Here is a 24,199-nt window from a genome sequence, read left to right on the forward strand (position 1 = left end):
GTGTCTGACTCTTTGAGACCCTTTGGACTGTAACCCGCCAGCCTCTTCTGTCTGTGGGATTTTCCAGGCTAAAATTCTGGAGTGGATTACCATTTCCTCCTTCAGGGGATCTTTCCAACCCGGGAATCGAACCTCACTGCCTGCATAGCAGGCAGACTGTTCACCTGCTGAGCTGCTGGAGAAGCCCCATCAGGCACTCTGCTTGACATATATTCCCTCATTACAGCTTCAAAGTAATTCTATGATGTGGGTGATGTTACTCACATTTTTCGAATAAGACTAAGGCCTAGAGAGTTCACATGCTTCCCCGGCTCACATAGCCAGGAAATACCTCCTAGTGGAGCTAGGAACTCTGAGCCTTGGAGCCTGGGCTTTGTCCCCACCCCACACTGCTGGTCAGGAGCCCTTCCTGCCTCTGTTCAAGGCTTTCCATCCTGCCTGTTGCCTCATTTGGTTACGGGTCTGTTTCCTTCACCTGACTGTCGTCTGCCTGAAGGCAGAGGCCACGTGTTTCCATGTTGTTTCCTGGGCGTGGAAACTTTGTGAAAGGTCTGTTGAAGGAAAGAGGGAAGGCATTGCAGTTCCTGCCACTCAGGATGCTACAGCCAAAGTTGGGCACTTAACGAGAAGGATAAAATTACTCTCAACAGTTGACGCAATGAGTGCACCTTATGTTTAAATGACAGGCTTAGCGTATAGAAGAATTTGATGTCCATACTCTGCTTCCTGAAATTAGTAAGATAGATACATGAAGCAAACATCTAAAAAACCTAAATAGAAATATTATGTGTTCCTGAAAGTTTGTGGGACTGCTGGAATCCTTGGAGTTCCTTGCCTGGTAGATGGGTCACTCCAGTCCCTGCCCACATCTTTTTTATTTTTTTAATTAAGAGTTATTTTTTAAAATTATTATTATTTTTTATGTTTTGGTCATACAGTGCAGGATGTGGGATCTTAGTTCCTTTACCAGGGGTCAGCCCCTTGCCCCCTGCATTGGGAGCTCAGAATCTTAACCACTGGACCGCCAGGGAAGTCGCCCTGCCCACATCTGCACATTGCCTTAATCTCTGTGTCTTCACATGACCTTCTTAAAAGTCACTGGATGGAGGGCTCACCCTCATCCAGTATTATCTCCTTTTAACTAATTATATCTGCAGAGACCTTAGTTCCAAATAATGTCATATTCTGAGGTTCCAGGTGGATATGGATTTTGAGAGGACAGTATTCAACTCAGTATACCTAGCGATAATGTTATTTACAGTGTCCTAACACTGTGATGTCCTAATGTTATTTACTGTGTCCTGACAGTTGCTTAGGAAGCAATCTTGTGAATGTGAAAAATGATGCCTTTGGAGGTATCTAAAGATATTAATGTTCAAGCTGGATTTAGAAAAGGCAGAGGAACCAGAGATCAAATTGCCAACATTCGTCGGATCATCAAAAAGCAAGAGAGTTCCAGAAAAACATCTACTACTGCTTTATTGACTACAGCAAAGGCTTTGACTGTGTGGATCACAACAAACCAAGGAAAATTCTTAAAGAGATGGGAATACCAGACCACTTTACCTGCCTCCTGAGAAATCTGTATGCAGGTCAAGAAGCAATAGATAGAACCGAACATGGAACAATGGACTGATTCCAGATTGGGAAAGGAGTACTTCAAGGCTTATTGAACTTATATGTAGAGTACATCATGAGAAATGCCAGCCTGGATGAAGCACAAGCTGGAATCAAGATTGCCAGGAAAAATATCAATAATTGCATACATGCAGAGGATACCACCTTATGGCAGAAAGTGAAAAAGAACTAAAGAGCCTCTTGATGAAAGTGAAAGAGGAGAGTGAAAAAGTTGGCTTAAAACTCAACATTCAGAAAACTAAGATCATGGCATCCAGTCCCATCACTTCATGGCAAATAGATGGGGAAACAGTGGAAGCAGTGGCTGACTTTATTTTGGGGGGCTCCAAAATCACTGCTGATGATGATTGCAGCCATGAAATTAAAATACACTTCCTCCTTGGAAGAAAAGCTATGACCAACCTAGACAGCATATTAAAAAGCAGAGACATTACTTTGCCAACAAAGGTCTGTCTAGTCAAGGCTATGGTTTTCCAGTAGTCATGTATGGATGTGAAAGTTAGAGTCTAAAGAAAGCTGAGCACTGAAGAATTGATGCTTTGAACTGTGGTGTTGGAGAAGACTCTTGAGACTCCCTTGGACTGCAAGAAGATCAAACCAGTCAATCCTAAAGGAAGTCAGTCCTGAATATGCATTGGAAGGACTGATGCTGAAGCTCCAATACTTTGGCCACCTGATGTGAAGAACTGACTCATTGGAAAAAACCCTGATGCTGGGAAAGATTGAAGGCGGGAGGAGAAGGGGACGACAGAGGATGAGATGGCTGGATGGCATCACTGACGCAATGGACATGAGTTTGAGTAAACTCTGGGAGTTGGTGATGGACAAGGAAGCCTGGCATGCTGCATTCCTTGGAGTCACAAAGAGTCAGACATGACTGAGTGACTGAACTGAAAGATATTAAAAGAGGACAGTTCAGAATCCCTGTGGGGGACAGAAAAGATTACATTGAAAGGGACCTTAATACTTCTATCTAATGCCACCTTCCCCTAGGTTATTGTAGTTGTTTAGTTGCTAAGTTCTGTCTGACTCTTTGTGACCCCATGAACTGTAGCCTCACCAGGCTCCTCTGTCTACGGGATTTTCCAGGCAAGAATACTGGAGCAGGTTGCCATTTCCTGCTCCAGGGGATCTTCCCGACACAGGGATCGAACCCGGGTCTCTTAGTCTTCTACGTTGGCAGGCAGATTCTTCACCACTGAGCCACCAGGGAAGCTCTTCCCCTAAATTAAGTGATATATATTGGTCACATGTCAAGGTGGTGGTGACTGAGCTAGGACCTTCTCAACCCCCAGACAAATTTTCTTCTAACCGTACCAAACCAATTTCTTCACACAACTAGGACAGCATGATTGCAGCGAATTGCCCCAGGATGATCACCAATGAATTGGAAGCTTGTATTTTTCCATGAATTTAGTCATTACTAAAATAATTCTTTTTAAAGAATTTGAGTGTTTAATGTAACAAGGTGTCGTGGATGAGTTGTTTATCACTACAGGTTATAATAAGCCTGCAGGGGCTGAACCCAAAGGGTGAGGTCACGTTCTGCGGTGATGACGAGTAACCCATGTGTAAAGCCCTTCAGCTGTACCCAAACTTAGTGTACAGTCAGGCCACTCCTTCTGGTGGGAAAGTCATCAGAAAACCTTCACCTTGATCAGCTCAGACACCACAGTGCTACAGCCAGCTGGCTCCAGCCTATCAACCATCATGGCGCATTTCAGGGTTTGTACTTACAGAAGAATTGATGTCACTTCTGGAATTTCGCTGCCTTCTAAGAACTTCCCAGGTGGTGCTAGTGGTAACGAACCCATCTGCCAATGCAGGAGACATAAGAGACCTGGGTTCGATCCCTGGGTTGTGAAGATGCCCTGGAGGAGGGCATGGCAACCCACTCCAGTATTCTTGCCTGGAGAATCCCATGGACAGAGGAGCCTGGCAGACTGTAGGCCATATGGTCACAACGAATCAGACATGACTTAACACGCATGCACAGGATTGCTGGTATGACACCGTGCACACCACGCATGAGTAGTATCCTGCTCATGAGCTCAGTGGAGGCTAGGTTTGAAGAAAGTTTCAAGAGGTCCTGTGTTCAGAGACATGGAGATCTATAATCTCCCGGGCTTCCTTTGAAACTCTCACATAGCTTACGATTACACTAGCTTAGCCTATGATTCCCTCCTTCTCCCATGGTTTCTACCACAAAAGACCATCTTTTCTGAGTTTTTTCATCATTCTATGACCTTGGACTTTCTGGTGTGAGGAGTTCCTTTTATAGACTGTTAAGTGGCCATTCGGGCTTCCCTAGTGGCTCACTGGTAAAGAATCCGCCTACTAATTCAGGAGACTTGGGTTCAGTTTCTGGGTCTGGAAGATCCCCTGGAGAAGGCAGTGGCAACCCACTGCAATATTCTTGCCTGGGAAATCCCATGGACAGAGGAGCCTGGTGGGCTACAGTCCATGGGTTCACAAAGGAGTCGCAAGACTTAGCCCCTAAACAACGAGGTAGCCATTCTCTTCTGAATTTGTGCTAGTAAGTTATTATAAACTTAAATATGTATAAATATTTAAATATCATCATTAAATACACATACATATGTGTGTATATCTAACTCTTTCTTCCTACTTAGCAGAACAAGAGTCCTCGAGTTCTGACATGTTAGTTGCTTACTATTTATTCATACAGTATAATTCACTGAAGGTGGTTTTGTCAAAGAAAACTCTGACGATAGGAGTGTTTGTTTGGGTCACAAACCTTGGAATCTCTTAAAAACAAGCCTGTCTCTTCCTATTATGTCGTTGTATAGGTAGTTCAGTTCTCTTTTGTTCAGTATCTGAATGTTTTCTTAAAAGCTTGGTCAAGTTGTACTGAATGCAGATTCCAAGAGTACTCTTTGGCCCCAGATTTTTTCATGGCACCTCCATTACAATTATGAATTTTTGAAGGTCCCCTCGATCCCACTTTTATGCCAATTCTGTAGCATGCATACCCGTAGGAGCACCCAGATTGCCCTGCATTTTAAATCAGGTGCTGAGAAGACCCAGTAGAGTGTGTAGCAGGTTGAAATCATTTATATGCTCCCTACAGGAGGTATCTGCCGCAGAAGCTGGCCTTATTAGGATTATTGTATCACTATTTTATTTCTTTTAGAACCTTTTTTTAGCTGTGCTGCTCAGCTTGTAGGATCTTCTCTGACTGAACCTGGGCCACAGCACCAATGGACCACCAGGGAACTCTCCATATCCATATTACTATTTTATGTTTTTTAGAAATGACTTAAAAATTATGACTTAAAAAAAAATATTTATTTGGCTGTGCCGGGTCTTAGTTGTGCCTTGTGGACTCTTAGTTGTGACATGTGGGGTCTAATTCCCTGGCCGGGGATCCAGCCCGGGCCTCCAGCATTGGAAGCATGCAGTCTTAGCCACTGGACCACCCGGGAATTCCTATTTTAGAAGGTGATCATCTTATCTTGGCCACATCAAACAGCATATCTGTGGTTCAGAAAGGAACTAGCTAGGAACTGATGAGCACATTATGTTCCAGTTACTTTCCCTTTGTCTTATTCCATAATAATCTCTCCCTACGCCTGGATCCTTCCCGCTAGCTTTTTAAAAATTTTTATTTTCATTTATTTATGGCTATGCTGGGTCCCTGTTGCTGCACTTGGCCTTCCTCTGGTTGCAGCAAGCGGGGGCTTCTCTCTAATTGCTGTGCTCGGGCTTTTCACAGCAGTGGCTTCTCTTGTTGTGGAGCACGACTCTTGGCACTCGGGCTCTAGTGGCTGTGGTGCCTGGGATTCACTGTCCCCAGGGATGTGGGATCTTCCTGGACCAGGGATCAAACTCACGTCTTCTGCATTGGCAGGAGGATTCTTTACCACTGAGTCACCAGGGACGAACCCCACCCCCCACCCTACCCATTAGCTTTTAAACTCAACTTTCTTGTTATTAAAAACAAAGTTTGTTTTTTAAGAACAACTCACTTCCCTGTTCACAAATGCTCGCTCGCTCGCTCTCTCTCTCTCTCTCTCTCTCTCTCTCTCTCTCTCTCTCTCTCTCTCTCTCCTTATTATCAAACATCTCCACAGACTGGTCTGTAGTCTCCTGCATTTCCTCCCTACCCCTCTTGCCTGAAAGCACGGCAGTCTGGCCTCCGGTCTCATCAGTCAATCCAAACAGCTCTGGCTGTGGCTACAAAAGGTCTCCATGTGCGTCTGACGGACGAGTTTGCGTCCTCATTGTGTTTGACCTCCCAGCAGCATTTTGCTCTCCTGTTTCTTCCTGAAATACTCTTTGTGTCTATCCACAATACAGATCCCTGCGGATTCTCCCCCTGTTCGCTGTTTTCTCCTCTGCTCCTGAGCTCAGGACCGCTTTGGTTCAGTGCTGGGGTTTCTCGGCGTTTGCCCTCTCAGACCCCTGCTTCTCTGGGCAGCCTTGCCCATGTCAGGGCCTCACTTGCTGCCCATATGATCATAAAGTCCAACTTTTAACCTCTATGCAGACATTCTTTTCTGAAATTCCAACTTCCTTCGTAGTATTTTCTGTCGAATATCTCAGAGGAGCCTCAGACTCACCAGGTCTAAAATCAGACTCCTGGGACTTCCCTGGCAGTCCAACGTTAAGATGCTGGGCTTCCGCTGCAGGGCCGTGGGTTCCCTCCCTGGCTGGAGAAGTAAGATCCCACAGACTGTGTGGCATGGTCCCCCCCCCCAATTTTTTTCTTTAAAAATTAAACGATTTCAGTAGACTTCTTTAAAAAAACAAAAACAAAATCAGACTCCTTTTATTCCACACACACCTGGTGTTTCCAGTGTCCCCTATTTAAGTGACTATGTGTGCGTTGCTCAGTCGTGTCCAACTCTTTGCGACCCCATGGACCCCATGAAGCCTGTGAGGCTTCTGTGTCCGTGGAATTCTCCAGTTAGAAATCCTAGAGCAGGGAGCCTTTTCCTTCTCCAGGGGATCTCCCCAACCCAGGGACCGAACCCAGGTCTCCCGCACTGCAGGCAGATGCTTTACCATCTGAGCCACCAGGGAAGCCCCAGGCGACTGTAAACTCTGTGCATGAGCCAGGGCTCTTTGGAGTTCTTTTTCTCCCCTTCTCTGACTCTGTCCAGCCCATTGTTCATGAGTTTTTGCCTCCTGAATACCTCTCAGCTCCCTGCTGTCACCACCATCATCACCACCCTGCCATCTCCTTGGAGCCCCACATTGGTTGTCCCAGATGTGCTCTGCCTCCTCCAGCCTGTTTCCCGTATGGGAGCCAAAAGGATCTTTCCAGAATGCACATTTTATCTCCACATACCCTCTGTCCAACCTCTCTCGGGCTTCCCCTTGCTGTTAGCACCCCGGCCAGAATTCTTCCCATGACCCGTCTGCTGGCTCTGGCCCGGCCGTCCGTAGCCACGCTTTCCGCAGTGCCCTTTCCCCCGAGTTTCCGCCACTCTCGGGTACTTGTGTCCACCCTGTTCCCTCCTTTCCCAGAGCCTCTGCCTGGGGTGTGCTTGCCTCCTCCCTTCACCTTCTCATCCTCCAGATTTCAGTTCACTTTTCCTTTCCTTGGGGGGGTCATCCCCGATCTTCCAATAGTCCATGTCCCCAGATTGTATGTGTCTGTAGCACTGAGCACCCCTCCTTTGTAGCCATTGTCAGAGTTTCTGTTTTATGCTCATTCGTGTGATTATCTGATTATTGCCTGTGTCCAGCATCAGCCCTGTGAGGCGGCGGCTGTGTCCGCTTGACTCTCTTACATTTCTGACACTCAGTACAGTGCCTGGGAATTGTAAGTGCTTTGCATGTAATTTTTAAAAATGTTTTAAAAATATTTATTTAATTTATTTGGCTGTGTTGGGTCTTAGTTGCAGCGCCCGGATCTTTCATTGCCGTGCACAGTCTCTAGTTGTAGCACACAGGCTTAGTTGCTCATGTGGGACGTTAGTTCCCTGACCAGGGGTCAAACCCGTGTCCCCTGTGTTGCAAGATGGATTCGTAACCACTGGACCACCAGGGAAGTGCCTGCATATATTTATAGACTGAATTAATGAGTGAGTGAATGAATTAGCATAGTCCATCAGGTCGACAGTACAGAGGCTAAGAGCACAGGCTCTGCAATCAGACTGCCGGAGTCAGGTCTCAGCTCTGCACCCATAAGTTGGGTCACCATAGGCAAGTTGCTTTATTCTGTGTGCCTCAGTTTCCTTATCTGTGAAGTAGGGATAGTCATTGTATCCATTTTTCAGGGTTCTGATGAGGACTGTCTGACAAAACACATAAAGCTCTTGGGACAGCACCGGTGTGCGTCAAGTCCCCGACAATACTCGAATGCTCCTTATCGACATCATTGTCACTCGCAGCAACATCTTCAGTTGATGGGAGCCAGTAAGCTTTGGTTGGAACCTCTGTCCTGTGGATTTAGCAGGCCAGTTCCCAGGGGAGGAAGGGTCTGATGGCAGCATGCTCCTAAGGATGCTTCCACTCCTTCCTGGTCCCATCTTGCATCTTAGCTGCATCATGACAGTGATTCACCAGTGATTTCTAAAACACAGGTTGTCAAATACTGGGTTTTTTTCCTGCAAAAAAAAAAAAAAGTTTATTATCCAGGTTACTACCATTTGTCACCCTCAGGAGAAGGTGGAGCTCTGAGAGGTGACTAAAGATTGGAGAGGTTGTAGCAACTCTCTCGCCCCAAGAGTCACCCTTTCTCCAGCGGATGGAGCGAACGGGGGCGGGGAGGTGGCCAGCCATCCTGCCACTTTCTGTTCATTTGGGAATCTGGATTTTATAGGCCAGGATTTTCAGAGAGTTAATTGTGGCCCTACATGGTTTATTTCAACGCTGGGAATCAGTCTCATATCACAGATCTTTTAACCACGTCCGTCTAGAGTATGAGAACTGTCTTCTCTGCGTGCACACGTTTGGCCGTTTGTTTAGTTTTGGCCGCGCTGGGTCTTCATTGCTGCGTGCGGTCTTCTCTGTAGTTCCCGTGCGCGGGCTTCTCACTGGGGTGGCTGCTCCTGTTGCAGAGCGCAGGCTCTGAATTGCAGGTTCAGTAGCTGCAGCACGCACGTGGGATCTCCTCAGACCAGGGATCAAACCCACGTCCCTAGTTGGCAGGCAGATTCTTAATCCTTGGATCACCGGAGTAGCCCAGTATTTTGCTGCTTTTTATTTTGAGTTCTCTCTTACACAGACTATAGATCCCAACCACAGTTCTCATATCACTGTCACTGAGTTGTCCAAGTTCAAAGCCCAGAGGGGCCGAGGTGGCATTTCCGTGTCCATCACCTTTGGCTTTCCTCCCAGGCACCTTGACAGCACCAGTGTTGTGAAAAATAGCCCTTTAAGCATCAAATGACATTTATTCCTTCGCTATAAAGCTTGAGGACTCACTAGAGCCAGTGTGTGCAAAGGAAGCCGTTGTTCTTTTCCAGTCCCTCGGTGGCTGGCTGCTGTCACCTGGTGCTATAACACCTACTGTTTGATCAGAAGCAGGCTGCCCCCCACCAGCTGGAAGCTTCTGTTAGCAGAGAGGGAAGTAGCATTAGGTCTTTCCCGGCCCCTGGGATGTGGCGCTGGTGTTCACTGCTGGGCTTGTGTTTCTTTGTTCCACTGTGACTGAATGCTACTGGCCTAGGGTGGTGGTAACTCAGAGGGGTTTTTGTTTCCAGAGTAGAGGCCCTCCCTGTTTATTTAGCTCCTTCAGTACCGCACCTTGAACGTAGGCACCACAATCCACTCATCTCCATCTTCACCTCCTTCAGGTGGAGGAGTGGTAACTCTGCTTGCTCCCAATTACCAGTGAAGGTTACATGTTTATAAATACTGATTTGGTGTAGGAAGAAAATGATCGGTATTAGACCATCAGCTCATTGAAGCAGCAGACACAGTTGCAGAAAGACTGCTCCCCATATTCGCACAGCTTCTCCAGCGGTTGCAGTCACTCAGGTCCAGCTAGTTTTCAGGACTGGGTGTTGTTCAGTCGCTAAGTTGTGTCTGACTCTGCGAACCCCATGGACTGCAGCACGCCAGGCTTCCCTGTCCTTTACCACCTCCTGGAGTTTGCTGAAACTCGTGTCCGTCGAGTCGGTGATGCCATCCAGCCATCTCATCCTCTGTCCTGGCCTCGGGAGTGGAGTGGAGAAAACCATACGGCAGGTTCCTCCTGCCCGAGCTTGTCTGTCATGGATGGGAGAGAAAGGAGCCAGAAGGGTTCTTGCAGTTTGGTGGCGTGGCTGGGCAATTTGGGGGCTGTTTAAAATTTAGTAAACCCTGAGTTCTCTGCAGATTTCCTCGCCGGCTCTTCGTCCTCTAGCAGAGACTTAGATGCGGATGCTCCCCAGGGTTCGGCCGTGTGCTGCCTACTCTCTCCTGATGGCTTAATTATCGCACACCTGCAGCTTTCAGGGCTGCAGCCCATTCTGTCCTCCTGAAGTTGAGCTCAGACTCCAGGGGCCAATTTGGCATTCCTACCTAGGGGTCTGCAGGCCACCTCTGATTTAGCATATTCTAAATAGAAATACTTTCTTTTTTCCAATATATACTCTTTTCCCATATCCCTTCAGTAAATGGCATCATCCAGTAGCCATTTGTCTACAGGATCACAAAGAGTCGGGCACAACTGAGTGACTAACAAATGCACCCAAGTAGCCGCAACCAAAAATGAGTCATAATACGCCTGTCCGTGCGCATGTGTGGAGTCACTGCAGTTGTGGCCGACTCTTTGAGACCCCATAAACTGGAGAAGCTGTGCGAATATGGGGAGCAGTCTTTCTGCAACTGTGGCTGCTGCTTCAGTGAGCTGATGGTCTAATACCGATCATTTTCTTCCTCCACCAAATGAGTATTTATAAACATGTAACCTTCACTGGTAATTGGGAGCAAGCAGAGTTACCACCCCTCCAAACTGTAGGGGTCCTACAGTTTATGGTCCTGCCAGGTTCCTCTGTCCATGGGATTCTCCAGGCAAGAATACTGGAGTGGGTTGCCATGCCCTCCTGCAGAGGATCTTCCGACCCAGGAATCGTACCTGTCTCTTACGTCTCCTGCATTGGCAGACGGGTTCTTTACCACTAGCGCCACCTAGGGAGCCCTGTAATGTATCTGCATTTCCTCTCCAACCTGAGGGCAGCCAGTTCCCTGGCCTGACTACCTCAGCGCTGCCTCCATACTCCCCCTTTGTCTCTTCCCCGGAGGATTTTGCAGGTCTCTGTCTCCCGCAGCATTTCCCTGGACTTTTGAAGTAAACTCCAGACCGGTCCTCCCGTCTCTTGTTGCAGCCTCTGGCTACTCTGTCATCAGATATCCAAAGTTCTAGTGTAATTAGGCCACTCCTCTGGGTTTAAACTCTCCATAACTCCCAGAAGAATAAAATCCAAATTCCTTGATTCCTGCCCACTTCGCCAGCCCCATGTATCACAACTCTCCTACCCAGGTTTCAGCCTTATTGCTTGCCCGTGTACATGGAGTCACTTTGCTGACCTCCTGCCCTGAGAAACTCCTCTCTCATCTTTAAGAGTTAGCCTAAAGCCCCAGACATATTCTTCTGAGCAGGTTGCATGACCTCCAGGGTAGGTTAAAAGGCTGTTTTTAATAACAAAAAAGAAAAACTTGTAGCACATGTGAAAGTGAAAGTCACTCAGTCATGTCCGACTCTTTGTGACCCCGTGGGCTATACAGTCCATGGAATTCTCCAGGCCAGAATACTGGAGTGGGTAGCCTTTCCCTTCTCCAGGGGATCTTCCCAACCCAGGGATCAAACCCAGGTCTCCCAGCCACAAGGGAAGCCCCCCGCCACACATCCTCAGCTTGTTGGGTTTTGTTGTTGTTGATGTTTGTTTGGTTTTCGGCCATACCACAGCATGCTGGATCTCAGCACTCTGACCAGGGATTGAACGCACGGACCCTACAGTGGAAGCTCAGAGTCCTCACTGCTGGCCCACCAGGGAAGTCCCCAAAGGCTCTTCTTCCTAGCATTTGGTTCAAATTTCCACTTCAGCATGTATGTGATAATTAGTTCACATGCAGGCTTCAGCTATATGATTATGTATTAAATGAGACAACACCTATATGGCTCCTAAAAGTGCCTGCCTGGTATGTAGGACATATTTAGTAAGTGCTGATTCCCTTGTTTTCTTGACCTCCCTTAGCCCAGCTGCGTGCAGGCAGGAGCCGTGTTCTGTCCGTGGCCGTTTCCAGGACCCAGTCCAGAGCTGGAAGGAACTGGAACATCAGCAGTAGTTTTCACATGAATCAAAACCAGACTGGTTGGTTTCCTCCATGTTTTCACCCAGATGGCCTTGCTCCTTTCATTTTCGTTCTTATAATCTAGTGATCCTCACAGAAGCCCTCGTTTCCCACCAGCTCTCTGATATGGAGGAAGCTGGCGTTTTATTCTCTTCCCTGCCTTCTTCAGGTGGAGCTCACTCTGGATTTGTGGGGAAAATCATTGTTAATTCACTGCCTTCATATAGCCAGGGCCAGACCTCCTGGTGACTGAGGTATGAGCTTGGGTCCCAGAGAGAACCACATCTGACTTCCAGCCCTGTCATCTTTTAGCTGAATAATGGTGGATGAGTTGGTTCCCTTCACATAAGCCTCAATTTACTCACTGTGGACTAGGAAGAATAATGCATCCCTATGGGGTTGTGGCCACCTCATGTGAAGAGTTGACTCATTGGAAAAGACTCTGATGCTGGGAGGGATTGGGGGCAGGAGGAGAAGGGGATGACAGAGGATGAGATGGCTGGATGGCATCACTGGCTCGATGGACATGAGTTTGGGTGAACTCCGGGAGTTGGTGATGGACAGGGAGGCCTGGCATGCTGCAATTCACGGAATCGCAAAGAGTTGGACACGACTGAGCGACTGAACTTAACTGAATGGGGTTGTGAGGATTACATGAGGTAATTTATATAAAGGCCTCAAAAGCTGGTCCTTGTTATTTTTTCAGCAGAAATTCTGTTCATTTCAAGAAAAGATGAACTTGAGTTTACATTTTGATAATTTTTATCTGAAAGAGTATTAGTTTTCATGCAGTTGTTTGCAAAGATAATATTTAAAAACTTAGACTTTTTAAACCAGTTTGTTTCTTGTGAGCACCATTTTTGCTTAGTAAAACTGATGTTATGTGGATTGGGTTGGCCAAAAAGTCGTTCAGGTTTGCCCATAATGGAATAACCAACCCAATAATCTTTTTTTCCAGTTTTACTGAGAAATTGACATATGTCACTCCATAAGTTTAAGGTGTAGAGCATGATGGTGTGATTTACATATACTGTGGAACAGTGATCACAATAGGTTCAGCAGACCTCCGTCTTCTCATATTATAGATACAACAAAAAGAAAGGAAAGGAGAAAAAAATTGTTTTCTCCTGTAATGTGACTCAGCGTTAACTCTCAACTCTCCTATGTATCATATAGCATTGTTCACAGCGACTGATGTTTGCTTTCTACTTTTGCTCATTGCTTGCTATCTGCATAGTTATTGGTTTGAATAATATTCAGGACTAAACATTTGTGAATTTCAATCCTGAAAAAGCTACTTAAACTTTTTAGTATTTAACATTTAGCAAAGACCCAAGTGTCAAGCCTGGGTTGTGCAATCAATTACGCCTGTGACCTTGGATAAGTCCCTTAGTACCTCTGGACTTCTGTTTCTCTACCTAAAGAATAAGTCATTGTTCTAGGACCCTTACAAATTCTAAAATTTCAAGAAATCCAAAACTTACCAACCAAAGATCCAAACCTCTTTCACCAGCTGCTTTCATAAGTAGGAACCATAGTTGGCAGCCTTGGCTATCAGGCTAAACTTTATGACATCAGCCATAAGCAGTTTTTCAATTTCAGCAGCAACTTCTTTGTCCAGAACAACTTGGTCAAAATTTTCGAGCTTTTCTTTTTTTCATTAAAAAAAAAAAGCATTAACAACTAGACTTTATGTAAACTGGTCTCATGTAATTTGCTGTTAATATTACAGCAGGATGTTATGGGGTGTGGATGTTGTCTACGGTGTTCAGTTCTTTGCACTGTGAACAATAATTGGGGCCCTGAATACTTCAACGACTTTCTTTGGGTGATACATCAATGTTCTGGCTTCAGATTTTGGCCTTGAGCAGGATGTTCCCCCGTTCATTGAATAACTTCCAGGAGCATTTGTCTTTAAGATTCTGAAATTTGCCAGAGGCAGCCTTGGAAGTGGTTACATTCAAACTTGTGTATCTTTTTTCTTTTACTTGCTCCCTCCCTTCCGTCCTCTTGGGAGAGATACTATTGAAAAACCAACTGGATCTGGTTACCTGCACTCTGTGTTTGGGGACTATAGGTGGGAAAGCACAAAAACATTTTATTATTGAAGTAAAGAAAGGTGATAACAGGTAAACAAGCATCCAGGCAAACCTAGAGAGAGAGTAGCGTTTTGTGTCTAAGCCTGTATTGGGAGGAGAATTTATTGAAAGAATTTGTAAATGCAATTGTGTTTCTTTGTAGGTGATATTTTGAATCTAGAGAGACTAACAGCTGCTGTTGCCATACAAACCCCAATTATCTTTTCTCTTGCATCAAATGCTTCCTAGTAATGTGACATGTTAGTCTTCTTAGAAATATGACTAAGGGTTTCTTACAGTTGAGAGCTGGGGGTTTGCAGCTAAAGGATTCCTTCTCCCTACTTCTCAAAATACATATGATAAAAAAAAGATTAGGGCCATTAGGCATTTCATGGAAGGGAAAAAAGGCTCTTGCCCTCCCAGTTCCTAGGTGGAGGGAATGTTCCAACATTTGGTAGCCAGCGAAGCCTCTTTTCAAATTTAAAAACAAAAAGGAATAACTCAACTCTCCAGGCAGATTGACAGAATCTAAAGTGAAGGTTAATCAAAACCAAAAGTCAGGTCAGTCACTGAACCCATTGTCCTCACTGTGGTCTGTGAGGTCAAAGCTATTCAGTATTTTCATAATAATACTGAGATGATCTGTTCGCGTTTTTATTTTCATTTTCTAACATGCGTGCAGATTGAATGCAAAAGCACAGACCAACAGCCAGCTGTCTTCTGTTAATGAGATTTGCAACAATGGAAAACAACACCATGCTTTCCACTTAAATTTTTTGTTTTGCACAATATAGATATTTTTGTAAAGAATGTTACTTATGTTGCAGGGTAACAAATTTAATGTTGTTATTTTAATGAGTTAATAGTTTACAGTTTTCTCCACTTTATTTCTATTATGGGGGACCTCCCTGGTGGTCCAGTGGTTAAGATTTCACCTTCCAGTGCAGGGGGTGCAGGTTCGATCCTTGGTTGAGGAGCTAAGATCCCACATGCCTCAGGGCCAAAGAAACCAAAACATGAATAACAGAAGCAGTATTGTAACAATTTCAGTAAAGACTTTAAAAACATTCCACATCAAAAAAAAATCTTTAAAAATTATGATACTATCAATAGATTCAACCCATGGGGTCCTCAGTAATTTTTAAGAGTAAAGGAAACTAGAGACCCGAAAGTTGGAGAAATGCTAATTGAACAAAAACACAATTAAGGTACGAATTCCAGGCCAGTGATGGCTAAAGTGTGGAGATAGCCATAAGTGAGAACCTGGGAATCTTTGAATTTTGGGGTTCTTGTACAGAACGGAAAAATAAAGCATGTATTGAAAGCAAATCCAAAGAGAGAGCAAGGTGTATTGGTAGAGAGAGGCTGAATGAGAACCCCATGGGTGAGACACAGACTCCTTCACTCCTCTTCCCATGGACTAGTGACTTCCTAGAGTGGATACTTGGCCCAGAGGCTGGGTAGGGCCCTTATATGGGCTGGCTAAATGGCAACCCACTCCAGTGTTCTGGCCTGGAGAATCCCAGGGATGGGGGAGCCTGGTGGGCTGCCGTCTATGGAGTCACATAGAGTCGGATACGACTGAAGTGACTTAGCAGCAGTAGCAGGGTCCTAGAGAGAAAAATAGTTAGACTGGTCAGCTTCCTGCCTTGACTTTGAAACTGAAGGTCAGTGGGTGAAGTTGAAGCTGAAAGGTCGCATAGTAGAGGGGGCCAGAGGGGCTGTGATGGCCACATGCAATCTCTAATCACGAAGAAACAGAAGCTGAGCTGTTGGATGGGACTGATTGGTTGAGAAAGGAGAGTAGATTGCACTCAGAGGGAGAAAACAGATAATAGAGAGGCTTTGAGCCTGCAAGAGAGAGACAGGAGGCAAGCGTGGCTTCAGTGGGCAGTGTTTCCCCATTACAGCCTTTGTCTCCTTACAGTAAATCCTCTTCTTTACTGGCAAACCAAAAGAGCCCAAGTGAAAAGTAGAGACATACAAGTGTACAGATTACAAGGACTAGCACAGTTTATATGATTAAGACATGAATTTAATTCTGAACCACCTAGTAGCCAAGGGAACAAGGAGACACTGGTAATCATGAAACCAGATAATAAAGAAGAAGGCAGCTATAAGGGTCGTGAAGAGTTTTCTAACACTGGATTTATAATCAATCACCTTCTTATGTATGGAGGTTCCTTAAAAGATTAAAAATAGAATTATCATAGTCCCGCTTCTGGGATCCAGAAGTCCCACTTATGAGTATGTATACCTAAAATAATTCAAAGCAGGATCTGGAAGAGAAATTCACACCCCCGTGTTCATGGCAGCAATATTCACAATAGCCAAGAGGTGAAAGCAACCCAGATGTCTCTTGACAGATTAAAATTTTAGAAATTGGTATGTACATATAATAGGACTTCCCTGGTGGCTCAGATGGTAAAGAATCTGCCTGCAGTGTAGGAAACCTGGGTTCCATCCCTGGGTTGCGAAGATCTCCTGCAGGAGGGCATGGCAACCCACACAGTATTCTTGCCTAGAGAATCCCATGGACAGAGGTACCTGGTGGTCTATGGTCCATGGGGTCACAAAGAGTTGGACACTACTGAAGCAACTTAGCACACACAGAACATATACATATAATAGAATATTATTCAGGCTTCTTAAAAAAGGGAATTCTGATGCTACAACATTGATGAACCTCAAGGACATTCTGCTTTGTGAAATAAACTAGTCACCAAGGGACACGTACTGTGTGCTTCTCCTCATGTGAAGCATCTAAAGTAGTCAAACTCATAAAAACAAGACCTAGAAAGATGCTTGCCACGGACTGGGGGGAAGCTGGAAATTAGTGTTTAATGGGTATAGAGTTTCAGTTTTGTAAGATGAAAAAATTTCTAGAGCTCCGTTGTGCAACAGTGTGAATATACTTTACACCACTGAACTACACACGCAATCCCCATCAATTTACCAGTGACCTTTTTCACAGAACTAGAACAAAAAAGTTCACAATTCATATGGAAACACATAAGGCCCCGAATAGCCAAAGTAGTCTTGAGAAAGAAGAATGGAGCTGGAGGAAACAACCTTCCTGACTTCAGATTATACTACAAAGCTACGGTCGTCAGGACAGTATGGAACTGGCATGAAAACAGAAACATAGACCAATGGAACAAGATAGAAAGCCCAGAAATAAACCCATGCACCTGTGGGGACCTTATATTTGACGAAGGAGGCAAGAATACACGATGGGGCAAAGACAGCCTCTTCAATAAATGGTGCTGGGAAAACTGGACAGCTACAGGGAAAAGAATGAAGTTAGAACACCTCCTAACACCATACACAAAGATAAACTCAGAATGGATTAAAGACCTAAATATAAGACCAGAAACTATAAAACTCTTAGAGGAAACCTTAGGCAGAATGCTCGATGACATAAATCAAAACAAAATCCTCTGTGACCCACCTCCTAGAGTAACGGAAATGAAAACAAAAGTAAACAAGTGGGACCTGATTAAACTTAAAAGCTTTTGTGCAGCAAAGGAAACTATAAGCAAGGTGAAAAGACAACCCTCAGAATGGGAGAAAATAATAGCAAATGGAACAACTGGCAAAGGATTAATTTCCCAAAATATACAAGCAGCTCATACAACTCAGTGCCAGAAAAACAACCAACCCAATCAAAAAGTGGGGAAAAGACCTAAACAGATAGTTCTCCAAAGGAGACATATAGATGGCTAACAAACACATGAAAAGATGCTCAACATCGCTAATTATTAGAGAAATACAAATCAAAACCACAATGAGATATCACTTCACACCAGTCAGAATGGCCATCAACAAAGTCTTCAAACAATAAATGCTGGAGAGGGTGTGGAGAAAAGGGAATGCTCTTGCGCTGTTGGTGGGAATGTAAATTGTTACAGCCACTAAGGAAGACGGTAGATATGGAGATTCCTATAAAAAAGTAGGGATAAAACCACCATATGACTCAGCAATCCCACTCCTGGCATACACCCTGGGGAAACCAAATCTGAAAAGAGCACATGTATCTCATTGTTCCCTGCAGCACTGTTTACAGCAGCTAGAACATAGAAGCAACCTTGATGTCCATCCACAGATGACTGGATAAAGAAGGAGTGGTACATATACACAATGGAATATTACTCAACCATGAAAAGGAACACAACTGAGTCGGTTCTAATGAGGTGGATGAACCTAGAACCTATTAACAGAATGAAGTAAGTCAGAAAGATAAATATCGTATTCTAACACATAGATACGGAATCTGGAAAAATGGTACTGAAGAGTTTATTTACAGGGCAACAGTGGAGAACAGACATAGAGAATAGACTCACAGACATGGGGAGAGGGGAGGAGAGGGTGAGATGTATGGAAAGAGTAACCTGGAAACATATTACCGTATGTAAAATAGATAGCCAACAGGAATTTGCTGTGTGGCTCAGGAAACTCAAACAGGGGCTCTGTATCAACCTAGAGGGGTGGGGTGGGGAGGGAGATGGGAGGGAGGTTCAGGAGGGAGGGGGTGTATGTATACCTATGGTTGATTCGTGTTGAGGCTTGACAGAACACAGCAAAATTCTGTAAAGTAATTATCCTTCAATTTAAAAATAAAATTTTAAAAAACTTTAAAAAATTGTTAAGATGGTTAATTCAATATCATGTATTTTTACCACAAGAAAAAAAGTCAGTCACCCACATGTAAATGAATGATTGAAGCAGTAAGTTATATATTTGACAATATGCAAAATGAGAAGTAGACCAGCATTGAACTTCCCAGCAAGATTTTGGCTTTGGATCAGTTTCTGTTATGGAGGCAGATGCAAGAAGCAGACATTTGTGTTCCCAACCAGAACTGTAGCTCCTCTGTGTTCAGGAAATGTCATGCATGTCCCATGTTCCCTCTCCTCAGTAGTGGCTTGCACAGGCTCACATATAAGGGTATCTCAGAGCTGTGCGCTCTATAACACTTGCTGGGGTAGTTAAGCTCATGATATGCCTCCCTTCATTCTCCATCGTGTTGGCTGAGCTGAGATCCTGTTTCTTTCTTTCTTTTTATTTTCTTGACCACACTGCATGGCATGTGGGATCCTAGTTCCTGGACCAGGGATCGAACCCACGCACCCTGCATTGGAAGCTTGGGGTCTTAATCACTGGACTGCCATGGAGGTCCCAAGAGTTTATTTTTTGAATGATCTTGCTGGATAGTTGGACTTTTTTTTTTTTTTTCTTTTTCTGAGGGAGTGGAAAACCTGTACAGAGTCTCTGATTCAGTTTTCTTTGTAAAAATTAGATTTATCAAGTATTAAATCAGTTTATAAGTCCTGGTATGCAACAAACACAACAAAGACAGAGTAGCGGGTTATCTAGTTTTAGACATTTCTATTCCCTTGAGTCGTGCTATATTTTAAGAAATAAGAGATCGTTGGCAAACTTTCAACTAAAGAAAGAAACTTCATAATTTATATTTATATGTATGGGTGTTTGTGTGTGTGTGTGTGTGTGTTTTATGTGGAAGATACCACGGTTCTATTATTAGAATTCTTAAGAATCTTTTTCATTGAATCTTAGTAAGTGAGCGAGTGGACTGTGCTTAGAAGAGTGTAACATTCACTCACTGTATAACTCAGAGAGGAGTATCAGGATGACCACGGGAACAGTAAAAGAGCCAAGCTCAAGGCTTTCTGATTTAATTGTTATTGATTGTTCAAAAGGTCTTCTATTTTGCAGTGGTTTAGCATCACTTTGAAAATGTGGGGCGGGGAGAGGAGGAAGAGAAAAAAGAGGGAAAGCAAGCAATGTATTGAGTTGGCTAAAACATTCCTTTGTGGTTTTCTCTAAGATGGTTTGGAAAACCGTGAAGAAACTTTTTGTTGTTCAGTTGCTCGGTTGTGTCCAACTCTTTGCAACTCCATGGTCTTCAGCACGCCAGGCTTCCCTGTCCTTCACTACCTCCTAGAGTTTGCTCAAACTCATGTCTGTTGAGTTGGTGATGCCATCCAACCATCTCATCCTCTGTTGCCCCCTTCTCCTCCTGCCCCCAATCTTTCCGAACATCAGGTCTTTTCCGATGAGTCTGGCCAGCCCAGTACTTGGCACAGAGTTGGCAGCTGCTGCCTTGATCTCCATACAAAGTTTGGGTGTTTTTGCAGGGGTACAGGCACTCATTTCTTCTAGCTCCTGGGCCTGCCTATGCTGCCTGCCTGATCCCTGGATGGAATCAGAAGCTGTAGTGTGGCACTGTCCCATCATTTCCTGCATTTCCCAGAAGATTCCAGGACGTCCCTGGAACGTGTGTTGTGTAGGAGTCTAAGAAGGACTAAAAGAAGAAAATCAAACATGCCTTTCATTTGAGTGAACACAGAAAGTGCTGCCTGTGGACCTCTTCCTTAGACTCACGAAAAGCTGAGGAACAACTTGACTCAGGTGAAGTGACATCTGTAACCGCACAAGAGCCCTGGCATCCGTGGACAAATTTTTATAAACCCACAGGAAACAGTCGTCGTTCTTGTGAAATGTACCTCCAGAGGGTTGAGAGCGGTGTGCATGTAGGCCAGCGCAGGCCTCATTGACATGCTTTAATGACGGTATGTCAGCAACTTTTCCTTTCAGTATGATGTGGCCCAAAGAAAGAAATGTTACCGTCTGACTGACTCATTCTGCCGGACCTGGTTTTCATAGGAATTTAAAGAGACAAAGAGGAGTAGGGGGGTGAGGGTGGGGGGGAGGAAATTGACAAATGTACAGAGAAGCTGATTAGAATTGCTCCATTTTTATCTTTTTGCTGCATGCCCAGCCCAAAGCGCTGACTGTCTGTCAATAACGGCCCTTAACGTTGGAACGTAACCAGTCTTGCCGGGTTTTTTTCCTCTTTTCTCCTCTTTCCTTCATTTGATCTGAAACAAGCCTTCTTCCTTTCCTGCTAAATCTTACCAGTGGAATGGTGCTTCAGTCCGCCTTGGCAGTTACGGCTGTGTTAAACGTCCCATGTAACCTCATGCCCTCTCCTGTATTGATCGTCTTGCTGTAGCTGCCACAAATCAGGATTTTTACTGGGTCCATAATGTGATGGACCCTGGGACTGTGATATCACTGTTTTTCAGTTTTAGTCCAAAAGCAGCAACCATAAATCTGTCTTTTTAAAAAAACTTGGTTTACCAAGGACTAAAAAAACAATCACAGAAAGTAATGAAAATCTAAATATGATCTCAAAAAGCAGCATGTGAAACTTTGTTGAAGAAAATTATCCAATTTTGTGAGTATACATAAAAGAAGACATTTAAATGTCACTTCTTCCTGAAGTTGGAGATTTAGTAAAATTCCAATCAACATTTTTAATATGATATTTCATTTTTGTCACAAAAAAGGTTATTATAATGATCATCCAGCTACATTTTTTAAGAAGAGAAACTAGGAGACACATAGCTTCTGTGTTAAGACATATTTTATATCTGCAGTAATTAAGTCATTTTCATTTTGACGCAAGAATAGAAGAGCAGATCAATAGAGCAAAGTTAGACAGCTCCCAAACAGACCCAATTATGTGTAGAAACATAAAACAGGCTAAAGAAGACATTATAAGTCAGTTGTGGATGGGAAAAGTTTTTAAATAAATACTGCTAAAGCAGTTGGTTTGCTGTTAAGAAAAAGATCGATTTTAATCTTCACTTCATGTCCTACACCAAAATAAATTTCAAGAGCCTTAAGCAGCTTTAAACATACAAAATGAAGCTTTAGAAAAGAAAAATAAAAAACTAGAAGTAAACAGAGTGGGCAGTATACAGTTTCTAAGAGGAAGAACATGTAAGCTTAAAAGAGTGGAAATCACAAAAGAAAATATCATATTTAATTACATAACATTTCAAAATTTCTCAATCTGAAAAACCTGCTTAAATACAATTTTATGAAAACAACAAATAATTATTTAAAATATGATAGAGGATGGATGCTAACTGCTAAGTCACTTCAGTCGTGTCCGACTCTGTGCGACCCCATAGACGGCAGCCCACAAGACTCCACCGTCCCTGGGATTCTCCAGGCAAGAACACTGGAGTGGGCTGCCATTTCCTTCTCCAATGTATGAAAGTGAAAAGGGAAAGTGAAGTCGCTCAGTTGTGTCCGACTCTTGGCAACCCCATGGACTGCAGCCCACCAGGCTCCTCTGTCCATGGGATTTTCCAGGCAAGAGTACTGGAGTGGGGTGCCGTTGCCTTCTCCAATTGTCTTCAAACTGTGATAAGCATATAGAAATAAATAACAAAAACACTAAAATGCTATAGATAGCAGAAAAGTCAAAGAAGAGGAAATAACTAAAGTCTAATAAGTATTTTAGAGTGTTAAAAATTCTTTAATTATATTTTTATCTAAAGTAATAGCAATTTTAGAATATTATTTAAAATTCATATTGGCTAGAATTGAATAAAATAGATTCTCTTTAGACACTGATAGAGAGGACACATTAACATAAATTGTTTAGAAAAAGTACTGGTAATATGCAGTGAGAGCTTTAGAAGTATTTGTACCATTATATCAATAATTTCATTTCTGGAAAACCAAAGAAAATCATGATAAAAACAGACAAAGATCATTTATAAAGATAATCTTGTTTTTTTAATAATAAAATATTTTAATAAAATAATAAAAATATATTTTAAAGTAAAAACTGGTGTTTCAGAAATTTAATGGTCAGAGACTAATTAGTTGAAATCTCAATATAGTCTTCCAATGGAATATTATGTAGCCATTAAACTTATGTTTTCAAAGAATATTTAGTAACCTGAGAACTGCTTCAGTAGTACTACTACTATTCCAATTTAATGTGTTCTTATGTATGCCAGGGAAAAGGTTGAAAAAAATAATTAAAATATTAACAGTATTTATCACTGCTAGAATTATAGACGATTTAAATTTCCTCCTTGATACTCTTCCACAGTTTTCATTTTTACTTCTGTAATAAGAAAAATAAATAGTAAAAATAAAGCACAGTTCTTTAGTCTGCTTATTTCTGAATTTGAAATTCAACTAGATAAAAAATAAGTAAAAATATAGACTATTGGAAATTTTTCAACAAGTTTCATTGGAAGGATATACAAATAAATCTAGAACTTTGGATAAAATACATTTTTTTTTCTCATCTACAAAACACTTACAAAATCATTAGTATCCTCACCATGAAGAAAATCTTAACTAAATTCTAAAATGTAAAAATGTTACATGCTTTCTGAATATAAGCTAATAAAACTAGAAATTAACAACAAAAAATAGCCATAAATATAACTGCTCATAAATTAAGAACTTTTTCCTAAATTACTCCTCATTTAAAGAGGAAATCAACATATAAATGATATATTTATTAATTCATAAAATAACACTGAAATTGTTTTAAAAGCAACTGCTTTGTATCAAAACCTATGGAATACAGTCAAATCTATACCTTGAGAATTTTGCCATAAAATATTTTTACTTTAGCATAAAGATGTATACATGTGAACCAAGCATTCAGCTTCATTTATGAAAAAATGGTAAAGTAAGCCAAAAGAAGGTTGGAAGAGAAAATTATAAAAGTAAATCTTGAAATTAGAGATAGAGAAAACAAAAGGACAGTACATAAAACCAAAAGCTGAGTTTTAGGAAGTACTGATAAAATAGACAACAAATTCCTGGCACATGTCATTAAGGAAAACTATAAAAATAGAAAGCATATGATATTAAGTGTAAGAAAACAGATACAAGGATATTATATTTATAACCACCTTAGCAGATGGTGACTGCAGCCCTGAAATTAAAAGACGCTTACTCCTTGGAAGAAAAGTTATGACCAACCTAGATAGCATATTCAAAAGCAGAGACATTACTTTGCCGACTAAGGTCCGTCTAGTCAAGGCTGTGGTTTTTCCTGTGGTCATGTATGGATGTGAGAGTTGGACTGTGAAGAAGGCTGAGCGCCGAAGAATTGATGCTTTTGAACTGTGGTGTTGGAGAAGACTCTTGAGAGTCCCTTGGACTGCAAGGAGATCCAACCAGTCCATTCTGAAGGAGATCGACCCTGGGATTTCTTTGGAAGGAATGATGCTAAAGCTGAAACTCCAGTACTTTGGCCACCTCATGGGAAGAGTTGACTCATTGGAAAAGACTCTGATGCTGGGAGGGATTGGGGGCAGGAAGAGAAGGGGGCGACAGAGGATGAGATGGCTGGATGGCATCACAGACTTGATGGACGTGAGTCT

General features: G+C 43.1%; 1 protein-coding gene and 1 long non-coding RNA gene across 3 annotated transcripts in view; one reads left to right on the forward strand and one right to left on the reverse strand.

The window, feature by feature from the left end:
• Positions 1-24,199, forward strand: part of WDFY2 (WD repeat and FYVE domain containing 2) — a 183,924-nt gene that overhangs the window by 92,742 nt on the left and 66,983 nt on the right. The window lies entirely within an intron of this gene.
• Positions 1,225-24,131, reverse strand: LOC121820428 (uncharacterized). The gene is made up of 4 exons (XR_006060944.2): positions 23,796-24,131; positions 13,374-13,539; positions 3,479-8,216; positions 1,225-2,311 (listed from the first exon to the last, which is right to left on the reverse strand). It is a non-coding gene; the product is annotated as an uncharacterized LOC121820428 (long non-coding RNA).

This window comes from Ovis aries, chromosome 10, assembly GCF_016772045.2.
Source record: "Ovis aries strain OAR_USU_Benz2616 breed Rambouillet chromosome 10, ARS-UI_Ramb_v3.0, whole genome shotgun sequence".
Classification (NCBI taxonomy): domain Eukaryota; kingdom Metazoa; phylum Chordata; class Mammalia; order Artiodactyla; family Bovidae; genus Ovis; species Ovis aries.